This window comes from Choloepus didactylus, chromosome 10, assembly GCF_015220235.1.
Source record: "Choloepus didactylus isolate mChoDid1 chromosome 10, mChoDid1.pri, whole genome shotgun sequence".
Classification (NCBI taxonomy): domain Eukaryota; kingdom Metazoa; phylum Chordata; class Mammalia; order Pilosa; family Megalonychidae; genus Choloepus; species Choloepus didactylus.
Window position 1 is genome coordinate 94573245 of NC_051316.1, and position 19510 is coordinate 94592754.

The window sequence follows — 19510 nt, forward strand, 5'->3', positions numbered from 1 at the left end:
AAATATTAAAGTTGGTAGATCAGGGTATCTGTGGAGGGGGGTTGGGGTATGCTGGAGTTCTGTGTATGGGGTTTGTATTATTTTTCAACTGTTCCTATAAGTTTGAATTTGTTTCAAAATTAAAAATTAAAAAAAAAATGAGGGAAAGATTAAGACATTCCCAGACAAGCAAAAGCTGAGAAAGTTCCTTACCACTAGACCTGCCCTAAAAGCAACGTTAAAGGGAGTTCTTCAGAGGGAAAGGAAAGGACACTAAACAGTGGATTAAAGCAGAATAAAGAAATAAAGATCTCTGGTAATGCCAGTATTATTCTATTTCGGGGGATATGTAACTCTATTTTTTACAGGTGCTAAAATACATAAATGTATAAAAATGCATAAAAGTAATGATAAATCTATAACTTTGGACAGAAAACGTACAAAGATATAATTTGTAACAAAGTACAAAAAAAGGTGGGGGGTAATGAAGGGTATTTTGGTTTGCTAAAGCTGCTAAAATACGATATACCAGAAAATGGATTGGCTTTCACAATGGGGGGTTATTAGTTCACCAATTTACAGTTCTAGGCCACATATGTGCCTAAACTAAGGCATCAACAAGAGGATATCTACACTGAAGAAAGGCCGATGGTGTCCGGAACATATCTGTCAGCTGTGAAGGTACATGTCTGGCGTCTGCTGATCCTTTGCTCCTGGATTGCGTTGCTTTCAGCTTCTGATTCCAGTCACTTTCTCTTTAAGCATATGTACATTCACTTAGCTTCTCCAGGGCAAAGTCTGGGCTTCATCTCTTAGCTCAGCATCTCCAAATGTCTTTCTGTCTGCATCTCCAAGCGTCTGGGTCGGTGTCGGCTCTAGCTCTCTCTCCCTCTCTCCCCCTGAGCTCTCTTAAGGACTCCAGTAAACCAAATAAGACCCACCTTAAATGGGCGGGGTCACATCTACATGGAAATACCTAATCAAAAGGTCCCACCCACAATAAGTCTGCCCCCACAAGAGTGGATTAAAAGAACAGAGTCTTTAATGGAGTGTGTAACAGATTCAAACCAGTGCAGAGGGTTGTAGAAACAGTGTGAGTGAGAGAGAGAGAGAGAGTGTGTGTATGTGTGTGTGTGTGTGTGTATGCTTTGCAGTTAAGTTGGTATCAAATCAAATCAAATATGACTGTTAAGGATTTAGGATATTAAATTTTAATCCATTGGTAACTACAAAGAAAATATCTGAAAAATATATTCAAAACGAAATGAGAAGAAATTCAAAATGGTGCAATAAAAAAATAAAACAAATATGAAAGTAGGCATTAACAGAAGAAATGAGGGTCAAAAAAGGTATAAAACTTACAAAGACAAAACAGCAAAATGGTAGAAGAAAGTACTGCCTTATCAGTAATTTAAATGTAAATGGATAGAACGTTTCAGTCAAAAGGCAGAGATTGGCAGAATAGATTAAAAAAAAAAAAGCATGACACAAATATATGCCTTTTACAAGAGACTCATATTAAATTCAAAGACACAAATAGGTCAAAAGTGAAAATATGGGGAAAAAATATACCATGCCAATAGTAACCAAAGAAGCTGAGTAACCATACTAATATGGATAAGACTATAAGTCAAAAACTGTTACCGTGGACAAAGAAGTTAATTATATACAGATAAAGGGGTCAAACAAGCAAGAAGACATAACAATTATAAATATATGTGCACCTAGCAGCAAAGCCCCAAAATACATGAAGCAAATACTGACAGATTTAAAGGGAGAAACAGAAGGTTCCACATTAATAGAATACTTCAATACATCATTTTAATAATGGATAGAACATCTAGACAGAAGATCAATGAGGAAATAGATGTCAATGATATCCTAAACCAACCGGACCTAATGGATATATATAGAACACTTCACCCAACAGCAACAGAATACACATTCATTTTTAGTGCACATGAATCATTCACCAGGATAGACCATATGGTAGGTCACACACATTCAAAAAGAAATCTCCATAATTTCAAAAGTAATGAAATTATACCATGTATCTTCTCTGACCACAATGGAAGGAACCTAGAAATCAATAACAGAGAAGGAAATGGAAAATTACAAATATGTAGAAATTAAACAATGTATTCTTAAACGATCAATGAGCCAAAGAAAAAAATCACAAGGAAAATTAGGAGCTATTTTGAGGTGAATGAAAATGAAATTGCAACATACCAAAACTTATGGGATGCAGCAAATGCAAGGCTGAGAGGGAAATTTTAGCTCTAAATGCCTATAATATTAAAAGAAGAAGGATCTCAAAAGAGGCCTAATCTCAAAACTGGAGGACCTCGAAAAAGAAGAGCAAACTAAACCCAAAGAGAGAGAAGCAAGGATATTACAAAAATAAGGGCAGAGATGAATGAAATTGGGAATAAAAATCAATAAAGAATCAACAAATCCTGAAGTTGGTTCTTTGAAAAAAATCAATAAAATTGACAAACCTTGAGCTTGACTAACGAAAAAAGAGAAGACACAAGTAACTAAAATCAGAAATGAAAAGGGGGACCTTACTAACAATCCTACAGAAATAAAAAGGACTATAAGAGGATACCATGAACAATTTTATGCCAACAAATTAGATAGATTAGATGAAATGGAAAATTCCTAGAAACACACGAACTACCTACACTGACTCATCAAGAAGAAACAGAAGATCTCAACAAACCAATAACTAGTAAAGAGATTAAACCAGCAATCAAAAACCTATCAACAAAGAAAATCCCAGGACCAGATTGCTTCACAGGGAAATTTAACCAAACATTTCAGGAAGAATTAACACCAATCCTGCTCAAACTCTTCCAAAAAATTGAAGAGGATGGAACACTCACTAACTCATTCTACAAGCCCAACATCATCCTCATACCAAAGCCAGATGAAGATACCACAAGAAAAGAAAGTTACAGAGCAATATCCTTTTTGATTATTTTTGATTATTGCAAAATTCCTCAACAAAATTCTAGAAAACTGAATCAAAGAACACAATAAAAGAATTATACACATGATAAAGTGGGATTTATCCTAGGTATACAAGGGTGATTCCACATAAGAAAATCAATTAATATAATACACCAAATAAACAGAATGAAGGGGGAAAAAAAACCACGATCATCTAGACCGATGCAAAAAAAAAGGAATTTGACAACACCTCTTAATAAAAACACTTAGAAAATTAGGAATAGAAGGAAACTTCTTCGACATGATAAACAGCATATATGAAAAACCAATAGCTAACACATACTCAGTGGTGAAACACTGAAAGCTTTTCCCCTAAGATCAGGAACAAGACAAGGATGCCCACTGCCACTGCTGTTATTTCACATTGTACTGAAAGTTCAAGCTAGAGAAATTAGGCAAGAGAAAAAAATAAAAGGCATCCAAATTGGAAAGGAAGAAGTGAAACTTTCCTTATTTGCAGATGACATGATCCTATATACAGAAAACCTTGAAAAATACACAACAAAGCTACTAGAACCAACAAACAAATTCAGCTAAGTGGGAGGGTACAATATCAACATGCAAAAATCATTAGTATTTCTATATGTTTTAAATGAACAACCTAAAGAAAAAAAATTCCATTTACAATAGTAACTAAAAATAATAAAATATCTAGGAATAAATCTAACCAAGGATGTAAAGGACTTTTACATGGAAAACTACAAAACACTGATAAAAGAAATCAAAGAAGACCTAAATAAATAGGACATTCTGTGTTCATGAATTAAAAGACTAAATAGTAAGATGTCAATTCTACCTAAAGTGATTTACAGATTCATTGTAATCCAAATCAAAATTCCAGCATGCTTCCTTGTACAAACAGAAAGCCAGTCATCAAATTTATATGGAAGGGTAATGGGTCCCAAATAGGCAAAGCCCTCTTGAAAAATAAGACTGAAGTTGGAGGACTCACACTACCCAATCTTAAAACTTATTACACAAACAGAGCAATCAAAACAGCATAGTACTGGTGCAAGAACAGACATATAAACCAATGGAATTGAATTGAGAGTTCAGAAATCAACCCTCACATTTATAGCCAACTGATTTTTTACAAAGGGGCAAAAACCACTCCATTGGGAAAGAACAGTCTCTTCAACAAAGGGTACAGGGAAACCTGTATATCCATATGCAAAAGGATGAAGATGGACCCCTTATCTCACACCACATCAAAAATGAACTCCAAATGGATCAAAGACCTATTTATAAGAATCAGGACTATAAAACTCATAGAAGAAAACATAGGCAAGCATCTTCAAGACCCTGTGTTAGGCAATGGTTCTGTAGACTTTACACTGAAAGCACAAACAACAAAATAAAAAATAGATAAACAGGACATCATCAGAATTAGACACTTTTGTGTATCAAAGGACTTATCATGAAGGTAAAAAGACAAACTACACAATGGGAGAAAATACTTGGAATACACATATCCCATAAGGGTTAAATACCCAGAATATATAAAGAAATGCTACAACTCAAACATAAAAAGACAAAAAAAACAATTTAAAAATGGCCAAGACACTTGAATAACACTTCTCCAAAGAAGATATACTTATAGCCAAGAAGCACATGAAAAGATGTTTTAACACCATTAGGCATAGAGAAATGCAAATAAATACCACAATGAGATACCACTTCACACTCACTGGAGTAGCTACCATTAAAAATAAAATTACAGCTGAAAAGAGCTATAGGGTGTTTGGGGTCATGAGAATTGTTTAAAATGGAGAGTGATGAGGATTGTACAACTAAGTGATGATAATGTGAGATGTGGATGGATTATCATGGACAGAACATATGCTATGTGAACTTAAGAACCCCCTACTTTATAAGTCAAGCCCTCGATCTTGAGGCTTGCTCTGGTAAAACTTATGGTTGTAAAGGGGAGGCTAAGTCCACCTATAATTATACCTAGGAGTCACCTCCAGAGAACCTCTCTTGTTGCTCAAATGTGGACTTTCTCTCTCTAAGCCCAATTCTGCAAATAAATTCATCACCCTCCCCACAACGTGATACAGGATCCCCCAGATGAATGACTCTCCCTGGTGACATGAGACAGATTCCAGGAATGAGCCTGACCCTGGCATCGAGGGGTTAAGAATGCCTTTTTGACCAAAAGAGGGAAAAGAAGGGCAACAAAATAAGGTTTCTGTGGCTAAGAGATTTCAGATAGAGTCAAGAGGCTGTCCTGGAGGTTACTCCTATGCAAACTTCAACTAGATATGCCAAATGGCCACAGTATGATAAGCCCAAGTCAACAGTAGTCCTGAAAACCCTAAAGAATACCCAGATCTCTATCTGAGAGTCTATAAAAGTTTCACTCACTAAGATTATTCTTCAGAGTCTTAAATCCTCCAGAGAGCTCCTATGCAAACTAAGTCCCAAAACCCAGAGGTAATAGCCTCTACAAGAACATCAACCAGATACGTCCCCTTTTCCTATAATGTCGATACCCATTTTCAACATGAACAATTTAGGGTAGTCACTGCCTAGACATCCCTGAAGATCAGGAAAGTGATTCAACTAGAGGAAGGGGTAGCAACAGACAAGATGGAATTTAATAAAGGATTATGAATACTGAATCTCTATATAATCTTCTTTTTCTTAGTTACTATAGAAGGAAAGAACTGAAATGGTAGAACTGTAACCCATAGCATTCTTTGAAATTTGCTTTATAGCACTTGTTAAACTGTAATTTGAAAGTTATCACCTTTTTGTATATTTTTTATATTTCACAATAAGGAAATAACTGAAATAACAGTACTGTAACTCATAACATTTTTGGAAAGTTCCTATATAACTACTTATTAAATCATACTTTGAGAAGGAGAGGCGGGGCAAGATGGCAGACTGGTGAGCTGTATGTTTTAGTTACTCCTCCAGGAAAGTAGGTAAAAAGCCAGGAACTGCGAGGACTGGACACCACAGAGCAATCTGTCTTTGGGCATACTTCATACAACACTCATGAAAACGTGGAACTGCTGAGATCAGCGAAATCTGTAAGTTTTTGCGGCCAGGGGACCCGCGCCCCTCCCTGCCAGGCTCAGTCCCGGGGGAGGAGGGGCTGTCAGCTCCGGGAAGGAGAAGGGAGAACTGCAGTGGCTGCTCTTATCGAAAACTCATTCTACTGATTCAAACTCCAACCATAGATAGACTGAGACCAGACACCAGAGACTCTGAGAGCAGCCAGCCCAGCAGAGAGGAGACAGGCATAGAAAAAAAACAACACGAAAAACTCCAAAATAAAAGCAGAGGATTATTGGAGTTCTGGTGAACACAGAAAGGGGAAGGGCGGAGCTCAGGCCTTGAGGCGTATATGCAAATCCCGAAGCAAAGCTGATCTCTCTGCCCTGTGCACCTTTCCTTAATGGCCCTGGTTGCTTTGTCTATTAGCATTTCAATAACCCATTAGATCTCTGAGGAGGGCCGTTTTTTTTGTTTTTTTTTTTTTTTAAATCCTTTTTGCTTTTTCTAAAACAATTACTCTAAGAAGCTCAATACAAAAAGCTTCAAAGAATTGCAATTTGGGCACGTCAAGTCAAGAGCAGAACTAAGAGAGCTCTGAGACAAAAGGCAATAATCCAGTGGCTGAGAAAATTCACTAAACAACACAACTTCCCAAGAAAAGGGGGGTGTCCGCTCACAGCCACCATCCTGGTGGACAGGAAACACTCCTGCCCATCGCCAGCCCCATAGCCCAGAGCTGCCCCAGACAACCCAGTGTGACGGAAGTGCTTCAAATAACAGGCACACACCACAAAACTGGGCGTGGACATTAGCCTTCCCTGCAACCTCAGCTGAATGTCCCAGAGCTGGGAAGGTAGAGCAGTGTGAATTAACAAAGCCCCATTCAGCCATCATTTGAGCAGACTGGGAGCTTCCCTACACAGCCCAGCAGCCCAGAACTGCCCTGGGGGGACGACACTCACCTGTGACATAGCACAGTCATCCCTCAACAGAGGACCCGGGGTGCACGGCCTGGAAGAGGGGCCCACTTGCAAGTCTCAGGAGCCATACGCCAATACCAAAGACTTGTGGGTCAGTGGCAGAGACAAACTGTGGCAGGACTGAACTGAAGGATTAGACTATTGCAGCAGCTTTAAAACTCTAGGATCATCAGGGAGATTTGATTGTTAGGGCCACCCTCCCTCCCCGACTGCCCAGAAACACGCCCCACATACAGGGCAGGCAACACCAACTACACACGCAAGCTTGGTACACCAATTGGGCCCCACAAGACTCACTCCCCCACTCACCAAAAAGGCTAAGCAGGGGAGATCTGGCTTGTGGAGAACAGGTGGCTCATGGACGCCACCTGCTGGTTAGTTAGAGAAAGTGTACTCCACGAAGCTGTAGATCTGATAAATTAGAGATAAGGACTTCAATAGGTCTACAAACCCTAAAAGAACCCTATCAAGTTCAGCAAATGCCACGAGGCCAAAAACAACAGAAAATTATAAAGCATATGAAAAAAACCAGACGATATGGATAACCCAAGCCCAAGCACCCAAATCAAAAGACCAGAAGACACACAGCACCTAGAGCAGCTACTCAAAGAACTAAAGATGAACAATGAGACCATAGTACGGGATATGAAGGAAATCAAGAAGACCCTAGAAGAGCATAAAGAAGACATTGCAAGACTAAATAAAAAAATGGATGATCTTATGGAAATTAAAGAAACTGTTGACCAAATTAAAAAGATTCTGGACACTCATAGTACAAGACTAGAGGAAGTTGAACAACGAATCAGTGACCTGGAAGATGACAGAATGGAAAATGAAAGCATAAAAGAAAGAATGGGGAAAAAAATTGAAAAACTCGAAATGGACCTCAGGGATATGATAGACAATATGAAACGTCCGAATATAAGACTCATTGGTGTCCCAGAAGGGGAAGAAAAGGGTAAAGGTCTAGGAAGAGTATTCAAAGAAATTGTTGGGGAAAACTTCCCAAATCTTCTAAACAACATAAATACACAAATCATAAATGCTCAGCGAACTCCAAATAGAATAAATCCAAAAAAACCCACTCCGAGACATATACTGATCACACTGTCAAACATAGAAGAGAAGGAGCAAGTTCTGAAAGCAGCAAGAGAAAAGCAATTCACCACATACAAAGGAAACAGCATAAGACTCAGTAGTGACTACTCAGCAGCCACCATAGAGGCAAGAAGGCAGTGACACGATATATTTAAAATTCTGAGTGAGAGGAATTTCCATCCAAGAATACTTTATCCAGCAAAGCTCTCCTTCAAATTTGAGGGAGAGCTTAAATTTTTCACAGACAAAGAAATGCTGAGAGAATTTGCTAACAAGAGACCTGCCCTACTGGAGATACTAAAGGGAGCCCTACAGACAGAGAAACAAAGACAGGACAGAGAGACTTGGAGAAAGGTTCAGTACTAAAGAGATTCGGTATGGGTACAATAAAGGATATTAATAGAGAGAGGGAAAAATATGGCAAACATAAACCAAAGGATAAGATGGCCGATTCAAGAAATGCCTTCACGGTTTTAACGTTGAATGTAAATGGATTAAACTCCCCAATTAAAAGATATAGATTCGCAGAATGGATCAAAAAAAATGAACCATCAATATGTTGCATACAAGAGACTCATCTTAGACACAGGGACACAAAGAAACTGAAAGTGAAAGGATGGAAAAAAATATTTCATGCAAGCTACAGCCAAAAGAAAGCAGGTGTAGCAATTTTAATCTCAGATAAAATAGACTTCAAATGCAGGGATGTTTTGAGAGACAAAGAAGGCCACTACATACTAATAAAAGGGGCAATTCAGCAAGAAGAAATAACAATCGTAAATGTCTATGCACCCAATCAAGGTGCCACAAAATACATGAGAGAAACACTGGCAAAACTAAAGGAAGCAATTGATGTTTCCACAATAATTGTGGGAGACTTCAACACATCACTCTCTCCTATAGATAGATCAACCAGACAGAAGACCAATAAGGAAATTGAAAACCTAAACAATCTGATAAATGAATTAGATTTAACAGACATCTACAGGACATTACATACCAAATCACCAGGATACACATACTTTTCTAGTGCTCACGGAACTTTCTCCAGAATAGATCATATGCTGGGACATAAAACAAGCCTCAATAAATTTAAAAAGATTGAAATTATTCAAAGCACATTCTCTGACCACAATCGAATACAATTAGAAGTCAATAACCATCAGAGACTTAGAAAATTCACAAATACCTGGAGGTTAAACAACACACTCCTAAACAATCAGTGGGTTAAAGAAGAAATAGCAAGAGAAATTGCTAAATATATAGAGACGAATGAAAATGAGAACACAACATACCAAAACCTATGGGATGCAGCAAAAGCAGTGCTAAGGGGAAAATTTATAGCACTAAACGCATATATTAAAAAGGAAGAAAGAGCCAAAATCAAAGAACTAATGGATCAACTGAAGAAGCTAGAAAATGAACAGCAACCAATCCTAAACCAAGTACAAGAAAAGAAATAACAAGGATTAAAGCAGAAATAAATGACATAGAGAACAAAAAAACAATAGAGAGGATAAATATCACCAAAAGTTGGTTCTTTGAGAAGATCAACAAGATTGACAAGCCCCTAGCTAGACTGACAAAATCAAAAAGAGAGAAGACCCATATAAACAAAATAATGAATGAAAAAGGTGACATAACTGCAGATCCTGAAGAAATTAAAAAAATTATAAGAGGATATTATGAACAACTGTATGGCAACAAACTGGATAATGTAGAAGAAATGGACAATTTCCTGGAAACATATGAACAACCTAGACTGACCAGAGAAGAAATAGAAGACCTCAACCAACCCATCACAAGCAAAGAGATCCAATCAGTCATCAAAAATCTTCCCACAAATAAATGCCCAGGGCCAGATGGCTTCACAGGGAATTCTACCAAACTTTCCAGAAAGAACTGACACCAATCTTACTCAAACTCTTTCAAAACATTGAAAAAAATGGAACACTACCTAACTCATTTTATGAAGCTAACATCAATCTAATACCAAAACCAGGCAAAGATGCTACAAAAAGGAAAACTACCGGCCAATCTCCCTAATGAATATAGATGCAAAAATCCTCAACAAAATACTTGCAAATCGAATCCAAAGACACATTAAAAAAATCATACCCCATGACCAAGTGGGGTTCATTCCAGGCATGCAAGGATGGTTCAACATAAGAAAAACAATCAATGTATTACAACACATTAAAAACTCGAAAGGGAAAAATCAATTGATCATCTCAATAGATGCTGAAAAAGCATTTGACAAAATCCAACATCCCTTTTTGATAAAAACACTTCAAAAGGTAGGAATTGAAGGAAACTTCCTCAACATGATAAAGAGCATATATGAAAAACCCACAGCCAGCATAGTACTCAATGGTGAGAGACTGAAAGCCTTCCCTCTAAGATCAGGAACAAGACAAGGATGCCCGCTGTCACCACTGTTATTCAACATTGTGCTGGAAGTGCTAGCCAGGGCAATCCGGCAAGACAAAGAAATAAAAGGCATCCAAATTGGAAAAGAAGAAGTAAAACTGTCATTGTTTGCAGATGATATGATCTTATATCTAGAAAACCCTGAGAAATCAACGATACACCTACTAGAGCTAATAAACAAATTTAGCAAAGTAGCGGGATACAAGATTAATGCACATAAGTCAGTAATGTTTCTATATGCTAGAAATGAACAAACTGAAGAGACACTCAAGAAAAAGATACCATTTTCAATAGCAACTAAAAAAATCAAGTACCTAGGAATAAACTTAACCAAAGATGTAAAAGACCTATACAAAGAAAACTACATAACTCTACTAAAAGAAATAGAAGGGGACCTTAAAAGATGGAAAAATATTCCATGTTCATGGATAGGAAGGCTAAATGTCATTAAGATGTCAATTCTACCCAAACTCATCTACAGATTCAATGCAATCCCAATCAAAATTCCAACAACCTACTTTGCAGACTTGGAAAAGCTAGTTATCAAATTTATTTGGAAAGGGAAGATGCCTCGAATTGCTAAAGACACTCTAAAAAAGAAAAACGAAGTGGGAGGACTTACACTCCCTGACTTTGAAGCTTATTATAAAGCCACAGTTGCCAAAACAGCATGGTACTGGCACAAAGATAGACATATAGATCAATGGAATCGAATTGAGAATTCAGAGATAGACCCTCAGATCTATGGCCGACTGATCTTTGATAAGGCCCCCAAAGTCACCGAACTGAGCCATAATGGTCTTTTCAACAAATGGGGCTGGGAGAGTTGGATATCCATATCCAAAAGAATGAAAGAGGACCCCTACCTCACCCCCTACACAAAAATTAACTCAAAATGGACCAAAGATCTCAATATAAAAGAAAGTACCATTAAACTCCTAGAAGATAATGTAGGAAAACATCTTCAAGACCTTGTATTAGGAGGCCACTTCCTAGACTTTACACCCAAAGCACAAGCAACAAAAGAGAAAATAGATAAATGGGAACTCCTCAAGCTTAGAAGTTTCTGCACCTCAAAGGAATTTCTCAAAAAGGTAAAGAGGCAGCCAACTCAATGGGAAAAAATTTTTGGAAACCATGTATCTGACAAAAGACTGATATCTTGCATATACAAAGAAATCCTACAACTCAATGACAATAGTACAGACAGCCCAATTATAAAATGGGCAAAAGATATGAAAAGACAGTTCTCTGAAGAGGAAATACAAATGGCCAAGAAACACATGAAAAAATGTTCAGCTTCACTAGCTATTAGAGAGATGCAAATTAAGACCACAATGAGATACCATCTAACACCGGTTAGAATGGCTGCCATTAAACAAACAGGAAACTACAAATGCTGGAGGGGATGTGGAGAAATTGGAACTCTTATTCATTGTTGGTGGGACTGTATAATGGTTCAGCCACTCTGGAAGTCAGTCTGGCAGTTCCTTAGAAAACTAGAGATAGAGCTACCATTCAATCCAGCGATTGCACTTCTCGGTATATACCCGGAAGATCGGAAAGCAGTGACACGAACAGATATCTGCACGCCAATGTTCATAGCAGCATTATTCACAATTGCCAAGAGATGGAAACAACCCAAATGTCCTTCAACAGATGAGTGGATAAATAAAATGTGGTATATACACACGATGGAATACTACGCGGCAGTAAGAAGGAACGATCTGGTGGAACATATGACAACATGGATGAACCTTGAAGACATAATGCTGAGCGAAATAAGCCAGGCACAAAAAGAGAAATATTATATGCTACCACTAATGTGAACTTTGAAAAATGTAAAACAAATGGTTTATAATGTAGAATGTAGGGGAACTAGCAGTAGAGAGCAATTAAGGAAGGGGGAACAATAATCCAAGAAGAACAGATAAGCTATTTAACGTTCTGGAGATGCCCAGAAATGACTATGGTCTGTTAATTTCTGATGGATATAGTAGGAACAAGTTCACAGAAATGTTGCTATATTATGTAACTTTCTTGGGGTAAAGTAGGAACATGTTGGAATTTAAGCAGTTATCTTAGGTTAGTTGTCTTTTTCTTACTCCCTTGTTATGGTCTCTTTGAAATGTTCTTTATTGTATGTTTGTTTTCTTTTTAACTTTTTTTTCATACAGTTGATTTAAAAAAGAAGGGAAAGTTAAAAAAAAAAAAAAGAAAGAAAAAAGACAAACAAGGAAAAAAAAAAAAAAGATGTAGTGCCCCCTGGAGGAGCCTGTGGAGAATGCAGGGGTATTCGCCTACCCCACCTCCATGGTTGCTAACATGACCACAGACATAGGGGACTGGTGGTTTGATGGGTTGAGCCCTCTACCATAAGTTTTACCCTTGGGAAGACGGTTGCTGCAAAGGAGAGGCTAGGCCTCCCTGTATTTGTGCCTAAGAGTCTCCTCCTGAATGCCTCTTTGTTGCTCAGATGTGGCCCTCTCTCTCTGGCTAAGCCAACTTGAAAGGTGAAATCACTGCCCTCCCCCCTACGTGGGATCAGACACCCAGGGGAGTGAATCTCCCTGGCAACGTGGAATATGACTCCCGGGGAGGAATGTAGACCCGGCATCGTGGATGGAGAACATCTTCTTGACCAAAAGGGGGATGTGAAAGGAAATGAAATAAGCTTCAGTGGCAGAGAGATTCCAAAACGAGCCGAGAGATCACTCTGGTGGGCACTCTTACGCACACTTTAGACAACCTTTTTTAGGTTCTAAAGAATTGGGGTAGCTGGTGGTGGATACCTGAAACTATTAAACTACAACCCAGAACCCATGAATCTCGGAGACAGTTGTATAAAAATGTAGCTTATGAGGGGTGACAGTGGGATTGGGAAAGCCATAAGGACCAAACTCCACTTTGTCTAGTTTATGGATGGATGTGTAGAAAAGTAGGGGAAGGAAACAAACAGACAAAGGTACCCAGTGTTCTTTTTTACTTCAATTGCTCTTTTTCACTCTAATTATTATTCTTGTTATTTTTGTGTGTGTGCTAATGAAGGTGTCAGGGATTGATTTAGGTGATGAATGTACAACTATGTAATGGTACTGTAAACAATCGAAAGTACAATTTGTTTTGTATGACTGCGTGGTATGTGAATATATCTCAATAAAATGATGATTAAAAAAAAATCATACTTTGAACGTTATTACCTTTTTGCACACATTTCACAATAAGGAAATAACTGGAACTTCAACCCATAATATTTTCTGAAGTTTGCTCTCTAATTACTTGTTAAATTGCACTTGGAAAGTTATTATTTCTATGTATTTATACTATAATCCACAATAAAAAATGATTTAAAAAATTACAAGTGTTGGAGAAGATGTGAAGAAAAAGGAACACTCATTCATTGTTGATGTGTATGTAAAAAGGTACAGCCACAGTGGAAGAAAGTTTGGCACTTTCTCAGAAAGCAGAGTATTACCATATGACCCAGCAATCCTACTTCTAGGTAAATACCCAAATGAATTGAAAGCAGGAACTCTAATTGATATTTGCACAGTAATGTTCAGAGCAGCATTACTCCCAATAACCAAAAGATGGAAGTAACCCAAATCCATCAACTGATGAATGAATAAACAAAATGTGGTATATGCATACAATGGAATATAATTCAGCCATAAAAAGGAATAAATTTCTGACACGTGAGAACTTGGATGAATCCTGAAGACATCGTGTTGAGTGAAATAAGGCAGACATAAAAGGACAAATATTGGATGATCTAATTGATACATGCAGATACATGTATACCTAATTAGTGTAAGCAAACTCATAGAGTCAGAAACTAGAACATATGTTACCAAGGGCCAGGGTGGGAGTAGAGAATGGGGAATTAATGCTTAACTATACAGAATTTTTACTTCAGTAGATGGAAAAGTTATAATGGTGGTGATGGTAGTACAACATTGTGAATGTAATTAACAGCACTGAATTATACATATGAATGTGGTTAGATGGGGAACTTTTAGGTAGTGTATGTTACCAGAATAAACATTGTTTTCAAAAATCCATGGAATGATACAACACAAACGGTGAACCCTACTGTAAACCATGGACTATAGCTAATACTACAATTATAAAAATGTGCTATCGGAGGAGGAGCTAAGATGGCAGCATAGAGAGGAGTGGAAGACTGTTAGTCCCCCCTGGAACAATTCATAAATGACCAAAAAACTAGTAAATAACCTGGAATAACTGCAGGGAGACAAACATGACTGTCCACTCATCATCCACCAACCTGAATTGGGAGGAATGCCCGCAATCGCAGCATAAAATCTGTAAGTAAAAACTGTGGACCCGCGCCGAGAGCCGAGAGCCCCTCCCTCACGGAAGCCTCACAGCACTAGAGAGCAGCACTCTCTCAGCCCAGCTCCAGCTGGGGTTTTAATATTAACTGCTCAATACAGACAGCGAATCCCCAACAAGCAGACAGAGGCTTTTGGTGACAACTGACCTTGGAAGAGTCAGGACACATATCTGTCTCAGGACGGGGAGCCCAGAGGATTGGGTGCTATCTCTGGCTGATGGGTGAATCTGGGAGCTTTCTGTCCCTCTCTCTCTCTGTGGAGAAAGCCTCAGCCGTTTTCACCCCACACTGCTTTGCGGTAAAGAAAGCCGCAGCCATTTTAAAATCGTAGCACTCTGACCAGCAGAGTCAGAGAAACAAAGAACTTACTGATATGCAGCTGACCTCTCTGGAGGGGGCATAGCTTCCCAAGAGGAAAGGGAGGGTCCCAGCTCCACTGCCTGCCTTACCGAAACCAGACCCCAAAGCCTGGGGGAGGAGAAACACAGGCCACACCCCCTTACACCAGCTGGTGACAGGCTGACAGGCACACCTGCCAGGCAGGAAAGCACAGGGTGTGTCAATCCTCTAAGAAAAACCATCAGGGAAACCAGATACTGCATATTTCCTCCTTCTGTGACCTGAGCCTGTTCTCATCTGGGAAAACCTGATTGGGGTGGTCTAGGAGGTCAGATGGCTAGAAAACAGAAAACTACAACCTACACTAAGAAAAACGAAGTTATGGCCCAAAGGAACAAACATACACTTCAACTGAGATACAGGAATTTAAACTAATGCTAAATCAATTAAAAAAGTTTAAGGAAGATGTGGCAAAAGAGATAAAGGCTATAAAGAAAACACTGGGCATACATAAAGCAGAAATCGAAAGTTCAAAAAAACAACTAGCAGAATCTATGGAAATGAAAGGCACAACACAAGAGATGAAAGACACAATGGAAACATACAACAGCAGATCTCAAGAGGCAGAAGAAAACACTCAGGAACTGGAGAACAAAACACCTGAAAGCCTACATGCAAAGGAGCAGATGGAAAAAAAAATGAAAAAATATGAGCAACGTCTCCAGGAACTTAAGGACGAAACAAAGTACAAGAATGTACGTATCATTGGTGTTCCAGAAGGAGAAGAGAAGGGAAAAGGGGAAGAAGCAATAATAGAGGAAATAATCAATGAAAATTTCCCATCTCTTATGAAAGACAGAAAATTACAGATCCAAGAAGCGCAGCATACTCCAAACAGAATAGATCTGAATAGGCCTACGCCAAGACACTTAATAATCAGATTATCAAATGTCAAAGACAAAGAGAGAATCCTGAAAGCAGCAAGAGAAAAGCGATCCATTACATACAAAGGAAGCTTAATAAGACTATGTGCAGATCTCTCAGCAGAAACCATGGAGGCAAGAAGGAAGTGGTGTGATATATTTAAGATACTGAAAGAGAAAAACCACCAACCAAGAATCCTATATGCAGCAAAGCTGTCCTTCAAATATGAGGGAGAGCACAAAATATTTTCCAACAAACAGACAATGAGAGACTTTGTGAACAAGACACCCGTCCTACAGGAAATACTAAAGGCAGCACTACAGAGTGATAGGAGAAGACAGGAGTGCGTGGTTTGGAACACAATTTTGGGAGATGGTAGCACAGCAATGTAAGTACACTGAACAAAGATAACTATGAATATGGTTGAGAGAGGAAGGTTGGGAGCATGTGAGACACCAGAAGAAGAAAGATAAAGACTGGGACTGTGTAACTTGGTGAAATCTAGAGTGTTCAACAATTGTGATAAAATGTGCAATTATGTTCTTCCACGAGGGAGAACAAGCAAATGTCAGCCTTGCAAGGTGTTAAAAATGGGGAGTCATGGGGGAGGGATGCAATCAACGTAAACTAGAGACTGTAACTAACAGAATCATTGTATTATGCTTCCTTTAATGTAACAAAGGTGATATACCAAGGTAAATGCAGATAAGAGTCGGGGATAGGGGAGGCATGTTAAACACTTGACATTGGTGGTGTTGTCTAACTCTTTACTCTACTTTGATTTAAGATTATTTTTCCTTTTGCTGCTTCCTAGCTGTCATTTTTTTTTCCTCTTTCTTTTTTCTTTTTCTTTTGCCTCTCTACCTTCTTTGACTCTCCCTCCTGCCTTGTAGAAGAAATACAGATGCCCTTATATAGAAAGTGGTGAAAGTGGTAAACACATAAATATGTGACCATACAGAGAACCATCAATTGTTTACTTAGGATGGAATGTATGGCGTGTGAACAAAACCATCTTAAAAAAAAAATGGGTTGATGACAAAACCTTGAGGGCAATATACTGAGTGAAATAAGCCAGACACATAAGGACAAATACTCCAGGGTCTCACTGATAGGAACTAATTATAATATGAAAACTCATAGACATGAAATGTAAGGTACCAAGATAAAGGACGAGGCTAAAGAATGGGGAGCAGTTGCTTAGCATGAGCAGAATGTTCAACTAGAATGAACTTAGATGTTTGGAAATGAACAGAGATGTTGGTAGCAAGATGTGAGAATAACTAACAGTGTTGAATGGTGAGTGAATGAGGTGGAAAGGGGAAGCTCAGAGTCATATATATATCACCAGAAGGAAAGTTGGAACTCAAAAGATGGGAATGTATAAAACTGAATCCTATGGTGGGCAATGTCCATGATTAACTGTACAAATATTAGAAATCTCTTCTATGAACCAGAACAAATGTATGACACTACAACTAGAAGCTAATAATAGAGGGGCATATAGGGAAAAAATATGTATCTATTGCAAACTATATACTACAGTTAGTAGTATTTCAACGTTCTTTCATAAACAAGTAACAAATGTACTATACCAACACTATGAGTCAACAATTGAGGGGGGTTGATTAGGGATATGGGAGGATTTGAGTTTCCTTTTCTTTCTTTTTTTTTGTCTTTTGCTTTCTTGTCTGGAGCAATGAAAAGTTTCTAAAAATTGAACAAAAATTAATTGTGGTCAGGGATTGATTTAGGTGATGAATGTACAACTATGTAATGGTACTGTAAACAATCGAAAGTACAATTTGTTTTGTATGACTGCGTGGTATGTGAATATATCTCAATAAAATGATGATTAAAAAAAAAAAAAAAAAAAATTAATTGTGGTGATGGATGCACAGCTGTATGAGGGTACTGGGGGCAACTGATTGTCTACTTTGGATCTTTGGATAATTGTATGGTATGTGAACAATGTCAATTAAAATTTTTTAAAAATGTGCTATCATCAATTGCAAGAAATATACCACACTAATGCAAGGTGTTAATATAGGGTAGTATACAGGAACTCTATATTTTATGCATGATTTTTCTGTAAACTACAATTTCTTTAATAAAACAAGGATAAGCACAGCTCTGCTCCCCAAACTTAACACAACACACACACACACCACACACAAGGACAATAATACAAATCACTGCCGATTCACACAAAATGCTGAAAGCCACTAGTACTGTGGCTTTGTAATAGGTTACATGCCAGTTCTTAAAGGCCTGGAGAGTTTGTCTGACTTTGTTAAAATATACTGCAGTCATCATACGGCAAGAGGAAGGGCATTAGGTTTGAGTGTTCAAGAATTCAAACTATGGTTATAGCAAACACCTTCTGACATATCTCTATACCCACATCTATCTTCTCGAAACCCTAACCTCACCCACAAAATCAGGTCCCCTCAGCCATGTTCATACTGACCCCATGCTACTGACCTTAGGTGACTGGACCAGTACCTGAAATGTGGCTAAATTGGGCTGGACTGAGTTACCAATCTCAGTCTAGGACAGTGGTTTCAGTGAGGAATGTGCAAACGTGGGCTCCTTGGGGAGACCAGGTTGGGCCACATGCACAGTTAGGAAAGAAGGCAGGAAAGAGAGGGAGAGGGAAAAGCAGTCTAGAAGCAGAGACTGTCTGTGTTCTGGGTGGCTCTCCTGGCTGGGTGAATTCTATAAAGTGTCCCTTTATCCTTATTAGAAATTTCTTTTCTCTCTATTAGGCAACTTTGAAATGGATTTCTATTACGTGCTAACAAAAAAAGAATCCTGACTAAAATAACTGTAAAGCCTTGTTGTCAGCTGTTAAACATTTCCAGGAATTTTTTTAAAGATGAGAGTCAACTTTTTTCCCTTTATTGAATAAACTGTTTCTAAAAATGTACATATGCTTTCAATATAAATATGTATGTATTTTTGCTGTGACAACTGGTTTCTAAAACAGAAACAAAGCAACCACCAGAATCTGGGATCAACAAAATGAAGACAAGCTCTCTAGAAAAATATTCTGCTCACATCCCCTTCTTTGACAGTGAACATTTTGGCAGAAGAAGCCTGGGAAAAGGAATTAGCATGGCAAGGCCTGTCTCTGAGGCATGGAGGCCTGTGGGCACCAACTGCTTCCAGCCCTACAAGCATGTCGGTGACATTCTCTGGAGAACCCAAATACCTGGCTCAAAGAATGAGCATTGTCAAGAATGGAAAGTTCCTGAATGTTCTCATCAACAGGGTTTAAATCAATAACATACATTTATAGACTTCAAGAGAGAAGTTGAGTTACTAACACAGTTATTCTAACAGTGACTGAGTAAATCCTCTCCTCCCAGCCACAAACTTA

The 19510-nt window shown here is 38.3% G+C and overlaps 1 protein-coding gene across 11 annotated transcripts in view; it reads right to left on the reverse strand.

Annotated features, from left to right (window-relative positions):
- The window catches only part of RALGPS1 (Ral GEF with PH domain and SH3 binding motif 1), a 427751-nt gene that overhangs the window by 285207 nt on the left and 123034 nt on the right, over nt 1-19510 (reverse strand). The gene's annotated exons all lie outside the window — the stretch shown is intronic.